Source organism: Lissotriton vulgaris, chromosome 3_1, assembly GCF_964263255.1.
Source record: "Lissotriton vulgaris chromosome 3_1, aLisVul1.2, whole genome shotgun sequence".
Classification (NCBI taxonomy): domain Eukaryota; kingdom Metazoa; phylum Chordata; class Amphibia; order Caudata; family Salamandridae; genus Lissotriton; species Lissotriton vulgaris.
In genome coordinates this window covers 1876067596-1876083510 of record NC_141689.1, presented here as the reverse complement: position 1 = coordinate 1876083510, position 15915 = coordinate 1876067596, and the positions used below count along the sequence as shown (strand labels likewise).

Sequence of the window (15915 nt, the reverse complement as noted above, 5' to 3'; positions counted from 1 at the left end):
AAAGAGTAGAGGAAAGACACAGAGGACACAGAAGGAGAGTGAAAGGGGGAGCTAGAGATGAGGGTAAAAAATTAGTGACAAAGAGGAAAGACACAGAAGGAGAGTGAAAGGGGGAGCATGAAATGAGGGGAAAATGACAGAAAACGGAGGAAAGACCCAGAGGAAGAGTGAAGGGGGAGATAGAAGTGAGGGGAAAAAATGAGTGAAAAAGGAGAGAAAAAGCAGAGCGAGAGAATGGAGACAGAGGTCCACTGGACCACTAGGGATGAGGCGCAGGTGAAACCCGCGGGTAGAGGAGGGCCTCGAACACCAACACTCAAGAGTGCAGGGACTTGGGGAAGGCCTTACTTAATGGTCGAGCTGCGAGAGAGGGAGAGCAATTTCTCTGACAATGAGTCAGTGGTCTTGCTCGCCTGTCCCCGCAGCGGCCGCCATTAAGTAGGGGTCGGGGAGGGCAGGACAGTTGGGAGGCAGGAGCGGGTAGGGGAGCTGGATTGGGCCAGTCGCACTGATCATGTTGGGGTGAGGGGCTGCGGTGGCGGGCGCGGGGGCAGCAGCAGCGGTGAAAAACTGGCTGAAAAAGGCAAAAGGAAAAAGTCAAAAAGAGAGAGAAAAGTGCAAATAAGGCAGCAGAAGTGCAAGAAATAGTGGAGGAAAGACACAGAGGACACAGAAGGAGAGTAAAAGGGGGAGATTGAGATGGGGGTAAAATACGAGTGGAAAATGGAGGAAAGACACAGAAGGAGAGTGAAGGCGGTGCTTGAAATGAGTGGAAAACGACAGAAAAAGGAGGAAAAACCCAGAAGGAGAATGAAGGGGGAGAAAGAAGTGAGGGAAAAAAAGAGTGAAAAAGGAGAGAAAAAGAGGAGCGCAAGAATGGAGACAGAGGTCCACTGGACCACCAGGGATGAGGTGCAGGTGAAACCTGCGGGTGGAGGAGGGCCTCGAATATCAACACTCGAGAGTGCAGGGGCTCGGGGGAAGGCCTCACTTAATGGTGGAGCTGCGAGGGAGGGAGAGCAATTTCACTGACAATGAGTCAGTGGTCCTGCTCACCTGTCCCTGCAGCGGCCGCCATTAAGTAAGGGTCAGGGAGGGCTGGACGGCTGGGAGGCGGGAGTGGGGAGGGGAGCTAGATTGGGCCGGTTGGACTGGTCGTGCTGTGGGGGAGGGGCCATGGAGGCAGCAGCGGCGGGGAAAATTGGCTGAAAAAATGCAAAAGGAAAAAGGCAAAAAGAGAGAGAAAAGTGCAAATAAGGCAGCAAAAGTGCAAGAAAGAGTAGAGGAAAGACACCGAGGACACAGAAGGAGAGCGAAAGGGGGAGATTGAGATGAGGGTAAAGAATGAGTGAAAAACTGAGAAATGACACAGAAGGAGAATGAAGGGGGGAGCTTGAAATGAGGGGAAAACGACTGAAAACGGAGGAAAGATCTAGAAGGAGAGTGAAGGGGGAGATAGAAGTGAGGGGGAAAAAACAAGTGAAAAAGGAGAGAAAAAGGGGAGCGAGAGAATGGAGACAGAGGTCCACTTGACCACCAGGGATTAGACGCAGGTGAAACCTGCGGGTGGAGGAGGGCCTCAAATACCAACACTCAAGAGTGCAGGGGCTTGGGGAAGGCCTCACTTAATGGTGGATCTGCGAGGGAAGGAGAATAATTTCACTGACAACCCTATCTAGTAGCACAGTGCAGCGGCGCCCACGCTTGGTACCACCCTGATGCCAGGATTCGGTACCTTCGTCCAGAAGTAGACCGTGTCCTCCCTGAGAGTCTGTCCATTGTTCTCCCCAAAGGCCTCCCCAGAGACCCTAACGATATCCAACCAATCTCTACAACAAGTTGGGCTTTGGAAAAGCTACGGCGAGTTACAAGCAGAGCCCTTTTATACCTCACGGCCCTTCCACTCCCCAATGCTCGTTGGCTACCACTTAGAGGCGAGAAAATTGTACAGCACACTCTAACCAAATTTGCTATCACGGAGGCCCGGGACCTGTTCCCGTATGGCCATGCCTTTATGGGAAGTGATGATACCCGCTTTCCTGACGCCACATTCATGGATCGGTTTGTGCCCCGGCGACTCCAATCAGCGATGCGTGCCACAATACCCTGTTTTTTATAGAACCCGACTCATTCACCCCCTTGTCTCTGGTCATTGAGCTTGGCCCCCACCTCATATATAAACTTTACAAGGCCTGCACGAAGCTTGTCCCCGTAGATGACGAAAAGATACAAAAGGATGGGTGAGGGAGACCTGGGTAGCCCAATCACAGCCGAAAAATGGACAGCATGCTGCGCTCTCACTAAAGAAATCTTCCTAAACAGCAGACACAAACTACTTTATTTTAAGTTCCTATCCAGGTTTACAGCACACCGGCCAAAGCACACAAACTAAATCCGTCAAGACCCCACAGTTGCCGCAAATGTGGATTGCCACACGCTGACTTTGCACACTTAGCATGGACTTGCCCTCGCCTGCAATCATATTGGATGGCGGTCCATAAGGAGCTGGGCGACATTATCACCATACCACTTGACCCTATCCCCGAGATCGCACTCTTAGGCTACATGGCCAACTTTCCCAAAAGATCCAGAAATTTGCGTCCCTTGGTTTATTGCTGGCTAAGAGGAAAGTGGCAATACATTGGGGTCGTAAGACAGTCCCAATGGTACAGAGCTGGCTGAAAAGCCTGGTTATTTGTAACACACGTAGTGATATGTACTCCACAACTGTTCTGTCTCCATCCACGCCTAGGGACATTTGGGGTGCGCTGAAAACGTTTCGCACATCACTGCAAAGCGACACGATCACACAGATAGAGCAAGGCATGGTACCAACTGGGGTGGGTTGAAGACCCACGCCGCTCACCATACTACTGACTTAGCTGCTTGCTAGAGGTTTTGGAGTGCGGCCATCTTTGAATCTACACACACATTCTGCCAAGTCCTGACTACAATTTTCATATTTGGTATCAAAGAGAGGAGTGATGGGCTATTACTGCTCTTAACAGAGTAGAAGGTCCAGTCACGAAGTGCCCAAATAATATGTCTATACAAAAATTGTCGTGTTGTTCCTAAGGGAGGAAAAGAAAATGATACAGTCTATGATGCAGGTGATTTAAGGCAGGGTAACCAGACGGTAGCCCTGGGAATCCATTTTGTTGGATTTAATGCCCTCACATACCCTTTCAGGTGTCATGCTTCATCATTTGGGCCTGCTCCTCGTTGGGTCAGCGGTGCAATACCCAACGGGCAACACCTCATAGAGGGGCACTTTGGCGGAGATCTTTTTCCAACAGCTGTATGGATGAAGTGCGGGTGTGGGGCCAGAACTAAAGGGTAGACATGATGTAGTGAATTAAAATAAAGCTAGTGGTACCGGGAATACTTTATTCAGAAGGGCCACTGCTCTAGTTAAAAAACGATTTATCTAGAGGAGAGTTATGGAAAATAATGTTTCCAGCTATCATCTAGAATTTTTTATAGTCCGGTCAACATGTTTCTCGCTACTGTTAAGTTTGACTTGCGATTCTTCAGGACCCAGATGACTATTAGCAAGTATCTAATGGTGCAAGCAACTGTCTACGCTGATACCCTAAAGTGTGGTGTCTGTATGCTCATATGGCTACCACACTAGTGGGTGAAGGGAAAAGCAATACTATATTACCCTTCTTCTAGTTGTGATTGTCAGTACTTGTTGAAGGAAGAGGGAGAGCGTATCACAAACAGCTTAACAACAGGTGCATCAGTGACTGTAAAACTTGTACATTTCGCATGCCAGTGAGAGTGAGAAGTGACACAACACCATTGCACAAGTGTATCAAGCACTCTCACATGTAAAAATTCGGTGAGAGTGGCATGTGCGAATATATAAAAACATTAGAATAAAATTGGAATACCGATTCGGTATTTATAACTTGCAATTATTCAGAACTCACCTAAAGTTAAAAACAATCAGACAATGACAGTGTCCAGCGGGTAAAGCTTCAGGGAGATCTTCCACCACAAGGCTATGTACAGGGAACAAATCTTAGTGCCTTGTGACCTGTATATATACAAATTGACTTGGTGGTAATTGCAATCTAATGTCAAAGCTATGTCTAGCGACAGTGTTATACTTTCGGGCATTACTGAAATCTAGTGTGTCCACATTCTCAAGTGTTAGAGAACATTAAGACTAGAACGAGGCTCCAAACTCACATTCAGTTCCCTTTATTCTAAAACTGTCCAGAAATGTGAGGTTATAGTACTGAGGTATAGGACTGGAGTCACCAATGGTATGGACCGTTTTAGTACACTGTAGGGTTACTGGATGACAAATACCCAATTTGTGGTCCTGAAATGAGGGCATGCTTGTTATCGAACCAGGGTATAATAGTCTTTTGGTGGACTGTAGAGATGTCTAACACCCACTCTGGGGCCCCGATATAAAAGCATGCTTATTATCAAGTTTGCTTCAGCAGCGTTTGATACTATTAAAAGACTCGGCTGAACGCGGACACATTTTTGTTTGCGAGATTGTCAGCGTAATATACCGGAGTCTGACTAGAAAATAATCTGGGTCGCACAGCCTAGCTTATACAGCGGCAGTGAAATAATAATTTACTGCTAATAATTAAATTGATTCTCAAGCCAACACCTCCATGTAAGGGGAAAATAACCGAGTGCAAACATTGTAATTCTACATCAGTTACTACCGGCGAAGGGTTCCCTGCCCTCGGCTGACACGACCTCCAACACATCTGTAATTCTCGATAACAAGCATTCATGTATTAGTCATATTTGGTGATTGTTTTACTATACACTTGCAAATTTCTGAAAATTTACCAACAAAGCAACTTTGTATTTTCATAACACATGAGACTGTGGGCCCGATTCACAGAACTAACTTAAGACAAATTCCTAAACTTACTACTTTTGGTAATCACAGAAGTTAGGATTTTATCTTAAGACAGACTTAAGACAGACTTAAGACAGAATCCTAACTTAAGTCTGTTAGTTCTGTGAATCGGGCCCTGTGTAAATTGTTCAATGTGATGTTATTCATGCGACAAAATGATAAATAAAGATTTTAAAAAAGTATTGCTTCCATTTCACTTTCACCTCCTCCAAGAACCCTACAGCAAGAGTCAAACTATGATCATATCCACCAATCTACAGCCGATGGCTTTAAACTTTTCCTGCAATTGTGGCCACTGAACGATCTCCTGCATTCAACTGCTAGTCTCTAGTCTACAATACATATATTCACATCAACACCTGCACATCAATTCCACATGAAAAACTCAGCGGTACCTTCTCGTGACCATAGGTGCAGGGTAGAGTACACCATGTCTTTGAGTGGTGTTCTTTAACAAGAGTTTGTATAGATAACACAGAGTTTGTACAAACACCAAACAGGTCAGATTTACATCCGTACTATTATATGTGGCACTTATTAAAGGGTATCTTACATCCCCCTATATTTGCGCCATTGCAGCCTCTACTTGTATTTACAGTTGCTTCTGCTCACATACATCAATCCAAGTCTTTTTTCTAATTCACTCACTGATGGTGGCTGGCGGGCTCCCCAGTATCTAGTGATGATTCGTTTAGCAATTCCTGCAGCCAATGCCAACCACATTTTTATATATATGGATCCTTGTGGCATGCCCTTAATCAGCAGAAAAGACTCTTGGCCTTTGTTGGGACTTCCAAGTTAGATTTTTTTACCATAATTGCCATGACACCTTGCCAAAATTGTGAAATCTTGGGACACTCCTCCTGTTGACAGCCCCTGATACATGACAGCCCTTCCCCATTTGAACAACAAGGTGCAAGGATAATATGTGCGATACAATACCTTAAGCTGTACTAGCCTAAATCTAGTTCTGATTGCTTTCTCTCTAGGCCCTGAAGTGCCTCAGCCTATTCTTCATCGTCTATGTTATCCAAATTGTCTATCCAGGCTGCCATGAGGGCCACTAGCGGGTCTGGCATGTTGTTCATAAGTTTCCGATAAATAGTGGATATCAACTTCTCTGGGATTGGGTCTGCTAGGAGTCTATTCTCTAGGAGGGAATGGTTCTGGAGGGTCGTGCCCCACTGCATGTGGCTCGGCAAGGCATGTGTGAGTCTCAGGTAATGAAATTGTTGAGTCGGTGATAAACTGTACTCATTTTGTAGGTCTTCAAAAGACAGAGGCGTATTGTTTCACCACACATCTCTCAGCCGTTCTCTGTCTATTGTCTGCCATCTGCTGAAGCCTTTGAGCAGCACTACTTCCCTCAGCTGGTCTCCCACCCAAAAGGGTGTCATGCTTGTTTATTTGTTTCGCCATCCTGGAATTTTGTGCGCCTCTCTCCAGCATGCCACTACTGTTGCAGTAAAACTGGGCCATTCAGAGCGTACACTTTTTAGCGTAGAGTAGCGATTAGCATCCCCCCACCATTGCATCCCAATCCACTCTATAGGCTTGTTCACTCGCTTCTGAATATACCCATTCATTGATTACAAGTAGCTGTGAGGCTAGGCAGTATAGGTTGATGTCTGGAACAGCAAGACCACCAATATAGACTCCTTTCTGTAATTTGCATAGTGCAACCCTTGGCGAGCCGCCCTGCCATAGCACTGACTGGACGTCTTGTGCTACCCATTTAAAAATTGCTGGGGGATTGGATATGGAGTGTTCTGCATAACATAAAGGATACACGGCAAGGCCATCATCCTGTACAGTGCCGCTCTGCCCCCAAGGACAGTGGTTGTGCTTGTTAATTCTGCACATCCATTCGGAGTCTATCTAGTTGGGGAATACGGTTTTGTGTCAAAAACAGCCGATGGTCTTGGGAGACATGGACTCCCAGGTATTTAAAGCCACCTGTCATGACTGGGGCTGTACATTTCAAAGGTAGCCTTGGGGGGGGGGGAGCCTAAAATGGGGAAGATTACTGACTTTGCCCAATTTATGGAAAATTCGGAGTAGCTGCCGAACAGCTTTACTGTATGGAGCACTTTCACTATGGAGTAGTATGGCCTTGATAAATATAAAATGACATCATCTGCATATAATGATACCACACTTCCCAAATCTTCGGTGATATTATGCCCCAGATCTTGGGTCTATTCTGACCCAATGAGCCAATGGGTCCAAAGTTAGAGCGAACAGTACCGGTGATAAAGGGCAGCCCTGCCTCGTGCCTCTTCAAACCTAGAATGATCTAGACAGCACTTTGTTGACTCGAACTCGGGACAGCGGGCTCTGGTATAGAAGCTTTGTCCAGCTGCAAAAAGTGTGACCGCAGCCCATTTTAGTGAGGACTGCAAACAGGTATGGCCATTCTATACTATCGAAGGCCATAGAGGCATCTAATGACATTAGGGCCGTCGGTTGCAAGTTAGGGTCCCTAGTCAAAAGTATTTGTATTTGTATTTGTATGTCGATTTGTAGAGCGCGATTGCTGCCCGGGAGCGTCCTAGCGCTAAGAAACCAACAGAACAAGAGGAGGTAGCCCGGCATTATTGGCAGCATTGAAGAGGAATGTTTTTAGCTGTTTCCTGAATGAGGTGAGATTGGGATTTTTCCTTAGGTGGAGGGGTAGGGTGTTCCATAGCTTGGAAGCGTTGTAGGTGAAAGTCCTACCGCCAGTTCTGGATTTTTTTTTTGGGGGAATTGTGGCCGTGAAGGTCTGGTTGGATCGCAGATTCCTAGTGGGAAGGTAGTGTGACACTAGGTTGCGAGTGATGAGAGGGCCCGTTTTCCAGAACGCCTGGTGCGCAATGCATAAGGCTTTGAATTGTATTCTTTGGGGAATGGGTAGCCAATGCAGTTTTTTCAGTCCATTTTTGACTGATTGACGTCGAGGGATCTGAAGCAAAGTGCGCGCGGCACAGTTCTGCACCGTCTGTAATCTCCGTATCGTGTACTCTGGGGCGGCGAGGTAAAGGGCGTTGTTATAATCCAGTCGTGACTGGATAAGGCCCTGCATGGCTACTTGTTTTGCCTCCATCGGTAGAAGATGGAGTACCTTCCTCAGCACTCTGAGGAGGCCGAAGCAGGTGGCTGCCAGTTTGGTAGATTGGGTGCCCAAGGACAGAGATCTGTCTAGCCACACCCCAAGGCTCTTGATGCTGTCCTTTGGGGCCGGAGGGGTACCCAGGCAGGGTGGCCATAGAGTGCTGAGGGAGTTAGGGTTGGCAGGGCCCAGGAGCATAAGCTCTGTCTTGTCTCCATTCATTTTTAATAAGGAGGAGGACATCCAGTCCTTGACTTCCTCTAGGCATTTCCTCAGCCCTCCTTTTGAGGTCTGGTTAGCTTCCTGTGCCAGTGAGACCACTAGCTGAGTGTCGTCAGCATATGAAATGATCTTAATTCCATACTGACGAACAACTTCAGCCAGTGGCCTCATATATATGTTGAAGAGCGCCGGGCTCAGTGAGGAGCCCTGCGGGACTCCACATTTTAATGGTCTGCTGGTAGAGGAAGATGTTCCATCAAATACCCGAAAGGATCTGTCCTGTAAAAAGGATTCAAACCAAGACAAAGCTTTGTCCTTTATGCCGATGTTTGCCATGCGGTCCAGCAGAGTGTTATGGCTGACCGTGTCGAAAGCCGCGCTTAAGTCAAGGAGGATCACTGCCACTGATCCTCCCTAGCACTCCATATAGCCTTTGCAGGTTGTGCCGAGTGATTCTCTGGAGCATGAATCCGGATTGGTCCACATGAACAATAGAAGTTATGATGGGCACCAATCGCTTGGCCAGTACCTTAGCCAAAACCTTCGCCTCAATATTAAGCAATGAAATTGGCCTGTATGTGTTGCATTGATCTGTTGGCTTACCCAACTTATGTATGACTGCAATAGTGGCTGCATGCTGATCCACGGGCAATTGTCCCTCCTCTCGTGCCTCTACAAGCATATTATGTAGTGGTGTTGTTATTTTGGAGGCAAGGCATTTGTATTATTCGACTGGAAGGCCGTTTGGGCCAGCAGCCTTCCCTGACTTTTGGGAACTCAGAGTCTCATAAAGCCACTCACACGTAAGGTCTGTGTCTAAGGCCTCCCATGATTCTACTGATAGAGTCAGTAACGGAAAGGCTTGCAGCAGTTCGCCACAATTCTTTTACCATCTTGTATACACCGGTGCGTATAGGCCTTCGTAATAGGCGGCAAAGGCTTTGTCTATACACTGGTTGGATGTATGTAGTGCCCCATTCATTTCATTGACCACCCACGATTTCTCCCTATTCTGCTTTTCGTGCAAGGCCAGCAGTCTTGTTGCCTTGTCACCCACATCATATAGCCGGTGTTGCTTAGCCACTGTATATGCCCTTGCCTCGCCATCAGCTATTGCCTGTAACTCTCTTTGTCGTATTGCCAGTTCATGTTTTCTGTCTACACCCCCTCCCCCCGGCCATCATTTTCTTTTCTGTCTGTAGTATCTCATCTTCCAACATCTTCATTTGTAATGCTTCCTCTTTTTACTTCCCCCCTATAATCACTTGAGCCTGGCCTCTCAACACAATCTTATAGGCTTCCCATAAAGTATAGGGGAATTGCACTGATCCTGTGTTTTCTTGAAAGTATAGTTCTGTGAACCCTGGGAGGGCCCACTTCCCTTTGTATCGGCTTCCTTTAAGATGTGTCTCTTGCATCATTAATATATCTGGGGAGTGGCGCTTTATATATTGAAGAACAAGCATCATTTTGATTTTGTTCCCCAGGCCATTGACATTCCAGGTCCATACCCGGATGTTAGTTGTGTCCCCTGCTCTCACCTTCCCTGTGGTCATCATTTCTTGAGTGCCGCTCTACCCTAGTCGACCCATCTTTAGCATGCATCATGTTTTGATTATGTGCATCCTGAGCAACGACATAAAAATAAACCAGAACATTCAAACAAGTTACCCAACTCCCTCCTCCCTGCAACCCTGCTTGGTGAGTGATGAACCCCCACCTCCCCAACATACAGAGTGCATGTCACCCTAAATGCGTAATGTAAACAACTGGTGAGAGGGCGGGCATCAGTCTCCGGCTCCTGCTCGGATAATTACATTTTCATAAAATATCTTACCCCTCTACTGCTAGCAAAAACTTTCCTTTATGTTTGCCTTGGACAAGAAGGGTTTTGTGGCAAATCAACACTTATCATATTAATTATGCATCAGCATTTCGCCAGTCCTCTCAATTGTCAAACGCATGCGTTTTTCCTGTCTTGAGCAAGCCCAGAAAGTCCCTGGCAACAGTAGGCCTCCCCCATAGTCACTTATCAGGTCTTTGACGATGGGTGGGCTGTCCGGCAGTTGCTCTGTCTCCTACTGCTCCAATTCCTGTTTCTGTGTGGCAAGTGCCCTGGGAGATCTCCCTCTCCACCCCCACCTTCCGCCATCCTTCTAGCCAGCCACTCGCCTCTCCCGGTGTTGTGAAGAAGTAGGCCTTTCCCTCGCTAAGAAATGTAAATTTCGCTGGGAACAGCATCATGTATTTTACATTCTGTGCCAAAGGGCTCTCTTCAAGCATCGAAGGTGCGCCTTTGGCGTTGCACCTGCAACATGAAGAAACGCATATTGGCATTGTTGAGTTGCAGATCTCCCACGTGGAGTGCTGTCTGCAGAATTGTGTGTTTGTTTAAAATGAGATCCGCCACGAAGAGGTCCATTGACAGCCACTCCAGCCTTTCCGGGACCTGCACCACGTGGATGTTGTTTTGATGTGCTGTGCCCTCCTGATCTCCCAGCTTGGCTAGAATGTCTTTCTGGCTGATGGTTGGCATGTTAACCTGATCTTCCAAGCGCTTTGCTTTAGATTGTAGGCTTCCGATGCTTGCCTCCACCGTGGACACCTTATCTGCCAACTTCCAAAAGACTGCTCGGAGCAGATTCACCTCCCCTGTTACAGAGTCTAATTTTGGTTCCAACGTGCCCCGTATCTCTGATTGCCAGCATGATGTCTCTCAGGGAGGGCTCCTCACCTCCATCTGGTGAGTCTGCACCGGCAGTGGGCCCATCTCGGCTCACTGGTACAGTGTATTTGTCTATTTGATTAGACTGTCCTGCTCCCCATGTTTGGTCCGCACCATCTTTTTTCTGGGGGTGCGGGGCTATGGAGGCCCCGGAGGGCAACCTCAAATCTCGATGGGTTGCCTCTTTTTTGTATACTGTTTCTCTCAAGTGTCTCTAGGGCCCCGCACCAAGTCTGCTTGTGTCTCGTGGGTGCGCTGTTTCTGCCAGGATTATGTGGCCTTATCTTTTCGTCTGTTGAGCTGTAGTGTTCCCCTCACAGGCCCCAGGGTCAGGTCACCAAGATTGGAGATGGGGCCCCTCTCATCGTATTACTCTGAGCCCTTCCAGGCACTGTAGGTCTGCCTCAGTGGGCCCTGCAACTGTCTAAATGCCAGGGGGCTGATCCTTACACACAGAGCGGCCAGATCAAGGCCACACGTATGGGTCCCTTTATCGCTGCATGGGCTGGATCTCCCCTCAGCCTCAACCCAGCATCCTCCGTGTCCCGCCACATATTTCAGGCCCAGGCGCGAGGCAGTGACACAATTTCTGGGCCCCTATACGCACGTCTCCCAGGCCCAGCCTGTCTTCTTGACTCAGGGGAATCCAGACCAGATCCCGGGGTCCCACCCTAGTTACTGCCTCTCTCCAGGTGATCACAGGCTTCGTGCTGCGTCAACCAGTCTCCTTGGCGTGAGAGCAATGCTTTACCTGCCAGGGATCCATATCCTGATTCTGCCCAATGCACACAATCACATGCGGGGTTCGCTGCATGGCTGTTGGGGATGCAGTCGCTCACCGCAGATCTATGTGGGCGCCACCCTGTCGAGCACCACTACGCTCATGTGTGCCCCAGCTTTGCAAGTCACCTTTTATACCATAAAGGAGAAAGGGAGGAGAAGTCTCTGTCCAGGCACAGCCACCTCCTCCGGCGAGGACCTCATCCCAGGAGACCAGACGTGACCCCGGGGGCCCGCCTTATAAAGTGTCTCTAGCCTGTCCCTAGAGCACGGTCAGCTCCTTTACATGCAGACTCTCAATTTCCTTGCTGGCATGTAACTCCGGCTTCCACCTTCTCAGGTAGTGAGTGGGTGCCGCCATCTTGCCCTCTGGCCTCACCGTATCTCAATTAATATTCCCAGGTTCGCCGCAGTCAAGGCACAATCATTCCTGCCCTGTGGATCCAGATATGACTCTCCACTGTTTCCCACGGTCAGCTTCCTTGTTTAGCACGGTTTATGATGGTATTAACGGGGTGTGAGGCTGAGGCTAACGCAGCTCATTCAGCCTCCGGCCATCTCCGGCGGCTGCCAACCACACCCCGATACTGTATATTATTGAACCAGTCTGTGCTATTGTCGTCCCCATTTCCTTTAACATAATTAACATTAACAACTCACCCCTAACTTTCCCCTTGAGTCAATTCCTCACTTCAATGTTGTCAGCTTTGTGTGGCATATATGTATGCTTTAAAGGTTATTATGCCTTAGCAGGCGTGGGTATGGATACGGGAGCTAGGGGGGTGGTCAGTGAGGGGCCCATAGATGTGTGGCCTGTCCCACTGTCTCGCCTCACTGTTCTGGGGAAGCAGGTCGTAAGGGCAAGGCAGTGTCAGCGTCGGAATCCATGGTCACTAATATGTTGACTAGTACTCTCCAGGCCCTTCCGGTTCACGAACGCCAGCGCAACGAGGGCGATTCAGCCACTTTGATTGTGGAGACACGCACACGTGTTTCAAATCATCAGGACCTGACCTAACACTGTACTTTTTCCGTGTGAAACTCCCAAGAGGCATTCTGATGATCATTTTAGATGCCGACCCTGGTGTTCCCATTAACTTTGAACTTTACACCTGTCGGCCTTACCAGGGGTCCCCTTTCTTTCACCGTCCTATTCTATACTGAACTCTGAACTTGGTTACCCTTCCAGGTTGGAATTATCACCGGAATTGAGCCTTACAGACCTTGGATACAGCCATTGAGCCCTGAAGAGTTGTAGGAAATCTTTGTATACCTACAACGAAACACATGTCGGCTGGCTGTGTATTTTCCTTATGCTTGATGACCAATTAAAGGGAGAAAACTAACTCCAAAACCTTTGTGGGACTTATCCGTTGCTTTGTCTTGCATGTACTTAACAGATTGTGTTTTGACTTTGTTTAGAGTGCGCAGGAAATTGTGTTTCTTTGTGTCGGTGTGAATTGGTTTCACACAATAGACGAGGGGTTTAAGGGTCTCCCCTCACCTGCTTGCACCACGTAACTGACATTTCATTAAGCACCAAATATTACGTATATATTGCTAGAGTGCCAATTTTCCTGTATACTGAAAACCCATTTCTGCTGAAAATTTTACTCCCCAGGCCCTGGCTGGGTCCAGTGTGCATATGCCAACTTTCGGCTTCCCTTAGGGATATACTCCATTCGCATCCCGCCCATTTTTCAAGTTCTCTCCTTCATGTTACTATCCACAGCACTCTCATCGATTCCCAGTCTCTAGTAATTTCCAGCTTAGCCAGGACATAAGCAAGATCTTGGAATTTCCCTGTTACTTTTGTTTGAGCTGTGTGTGGGAACCAGCCCAGCAGGCAGTGATCCGGAGAACGAGGAATCTCCCTGTCAGTGACAGTTTCAACTACAGTTATGACGTCCTCCCAAAAGGCACTCAGCATGTGTAGGATATGCGCTCCCCATTCCCCACATCTGGCGCAAGCAGCCTCTTCCGATTAGAAGTATTTCATAATTCTTACTATGGTACAGTACATCCTGTTCAACATATAATAGTTAATAACTTAAAGCACACATTTTGCGGGACCTTTGGTGTCCTTTCTACTACGGCAACTAAGTCCGCTTCAGGGATATGGATTGCCAGGTCTTCCTCACACTGCATTCACAAACGCTCCATTGGACACTGGAGAACATTGCATATCACTTTGTGAACGCATGAGACCATTTTGATTGTGCCTGACGACAGGGTCACATAACAACAGCAGCCCAGCACCCATGGCTCTGTGGACCCAGTACCCCAGTGTTTCCTGAATGCCGAGGTGAGGGCCCTGTGTAGGAGGAAGTGGCCTTGCGGTAGATAGAATTCTGCATGAAACTCATCAAACTGGAGTAACTGAGTCTCTGAACAGACCTACCGTAGTCACCACTGCTTCTATCCAGGCATTCAACTCCACCCAGCTACTGCCATGGGGCAGGTCTTGAAGCATGGTGAAGGGTAAATCAGGAGAATAGGGGGTTCTACTACAAGTCTTTTACAAGACTCTTGCCTTGCATCGGCTATGACTCTGAGCTCTCCATTGTCTCCAGTTGGTCAACTCGCAAGAATATTTTGGTGAGGTCAGAAGACACTGATGTGAATAGGTTCAGGGCCCTGTTAGGGTTTCTTCTGGACGCCTCCACTGGATCAGCCAATTTAGCTGTGATGCAATGCAGTAAGCTTCAAAGTCTGGGACCACCAGCCCTCCAGTTACTGTGGAGCGATGTAACATAGCCAGCACCATTCGTCTGCAGCCCGTACCAAAGATATATGATAAGACCTGTGAGTCGAGGTCCCAGAACATTGTCTTTGGGATCCACACCAGGAGCGTGCCGAAGGAGTATAACAACCACAGCAATGCCACGATTTTCAGAAGGGCTACTCTGCCCACCACAGACAACTGAAACAATTTTCAAGACTCCATAGAAGAGCGGAGGGAGAGAATCGCTCTACCTACATTGCCCTCTAAGAGGTTAGAGGCATCATAGTATATCTGTACCCCTAAGTACGCCAGGCATCTGGGTTCCCACTATAGGTGATGTAGTTCATCTGGGGGGAGTCCTTTGGATGTCATGGGGAGGAGTCTGGACTTCTGCCAATTTACTTTCAAGACAGACAGGAGACAAATGCATTCCAGCTCATTCCTCGCTCCCAGCAGGTCTTCTCTCGTGTCGCAGAGGAAGTGGAGGAGATCTTCAGCATACTACAAAGCGATGCAGTGTTGTGAGTCCCACACCGTCAGTCCCTGGTAGTCTCGTCCTGTTCATGCGCAGCAGGCCAGAGGCTCCATAGTGAGCGCAAAGAGCAGGGGAGTCAACCACCAGGACTTATGGAACAGCTTTGCAAGCTTGGGATTGGTTGTTGGGAAAAAAGGAAATACTATCTCAGTTTAGAAAATAGTACTACAGTTCTAATTTTCCTAGCCTCACTGGTATCTCAGGACAAGTCTTTCAGGACTGTTAATGGCTACAGCACAGCTATTCTGCTGACCCTTCGTTTTTTTTAGGAGAAACTCTTATGGGAACATCATCATGTCAGTAGTTGCATATAAGCTATATGGCCTTCTCACATGGGATCCTAAACTAATTCTGCAACAGTTCCAAATGTGGCCGATTAATGACACCTTCGTTCTGAAAGAGTTATTGAATATGTTTTTCTCCTTATTTTCCTTCTCATGCAAAGTTGTGTTTAATGTGACTTTAAATAATATGAATGAAAGACTACTCATTTAAGAAAATTCTCTCCACATGGGTTAATCTATCTACACACCCCATGTCCCTGTGGCTTCTCCAACTTTGGCCAGATGGACTAAAGCTATATTTTTGCGTGAAACAGATACATAATCCTTCATGGCTTATTACACCTGATGAGACATGGCCTCTAAAGTCGTTTTAGCTAAAACAAGTTTAGAGGACATTTTTGGATTTGCTGATTGGTCCAGACAATCAACATTCACGTGGTTGCTCATATCTATTTAATAGTAGTGACTGTGCTTCAAACAAGTATAATATGAGTCTCTGGTCTTTCGAAAAACCTGCAGATTTTCCTCGCTAGAACAATGAAGGAAAGACCTGATTTTAGTAAGGATACGAAGAAGAATATTGTCCTGCCACTGTCTATATCTTGGCAGATGTTTTGTTTGCCCCCATTACATTTTATGTACTCCAAATTTTCTTG

At 47.5% G+C, this 15915-nt stretch overlaps 1 protein-coding gene across 1 annotated transcript in view; it reads right to left on the bottom strand.

Moving 5' to 3' along the window:
* Positions 1 to 15915, bottom strand: part of GUCY1B1 (guanylate cyclase 1 soluble subunit beta 1) — a 481270-nt gene that overhangs the window by 284031 nt on the left and 181324 nt on the right. The gene's annotated exons all lie outside the window — the stretch shown is intronic.